We start from the raw sequence: 1,075 nt of genomic DNA, 5'->3' as shown, positions 1-1,075 counted from the left end.
TAACTTAATGCATTTTTATTTGGCCAATACCCTCCTAATTAAAATTGTCAAACGGTTTTACGAGGGTCCATTAGGTGGTATATTAAAAGGTGCTTAATATTTTAGAAGTAGTTAAAATTATTTAAAATAAACTGAAGACTACATGCGGTGACTCACAGTTATCCACTTTTTCTACTTTTGAGAGAAATGCAATTTTGTGTTTGAAGAGTTCAGTAGTCTTTAGTGTAATATATTTTTATAAAGCTCGATATTACCTCAGTGATGAATAGATTGGGCTTAACCTAGCATTTAATTACCTATGTTAAAAGTCAACTTTAAATATTTAGAATATAAATCAATGTAATTAATTTTGTCCTTGAACTTGCAGTGTGATAAAAAATAATCACTTTAATTATTTTCTAATATAAGTTCGTTAAATAGAAGAATTTTAATAAGACTGAATGATAATAACACGGACTTTTTAGTAACAGGATATAGTTTCGACGATTAATAGTCGATATAGTTTTTGGTTGCTCTTACCCCTTGAATCAGAAAAACAAGGGATGTTATGCCACTAGCGTAGATTTCACCCCAAATCATGATGGGTTGGGATTAGGTGGTGTTCAACAACGGCTGACGTACTAGAAGCCTCTGCAGATCAGTCTGTCGTTTTCTTCCTATTCAAAAATTTCAATCCTTGGCCAGTTTAAGTATGGATTACTATCGACATAATCAAGAGTGCAAAATTGTATAGAATTGGTACCATAGTTTATTTTAACAATATACGTTATTATATTATTTGTACAATGCAACGGAAAAGTGACCGTTTCCTTTACAGATAAAACATTTTGTCTGCTGATATATAGGCAAAAGCGGGTTCTGGGACATGAGCATGAACACCGATGCAAAACGCAAAATAAACGCTTCAATTTTTTATGGAAATAATGTCTCAAACGCTGATTTTTCAGTATTTAAGGATGATATTGATTGTTTTTCACTTTTAAAAAGCGTGTATCCTTTTAAAAATGGTTTCTTCAAAATTTAAAGCCTTGTTCTCCTGTGTCTTTTATCATCTTTTGAGCTGAGTGTTATCACA

Source organism: Hydra viridissima, unplaced genomic scaffold (assembly GCF_058129835.1).
Source record: "Hydra viridissima isolate aposymbiotic clone 2 unplaced genomic scaffold, HvirCarnegie_v1 scaffold_2, whole genome shotgun sequence".
Taxonomy (NCBI): Eukaryota; Metazoa; Cnidaria; class Hydrozoa; order Anthoathecata; family Hydridae; genus Hydra; species Hydra viridissima.
Note: the sequence above shows the minus strand (reverse complement) of the source record.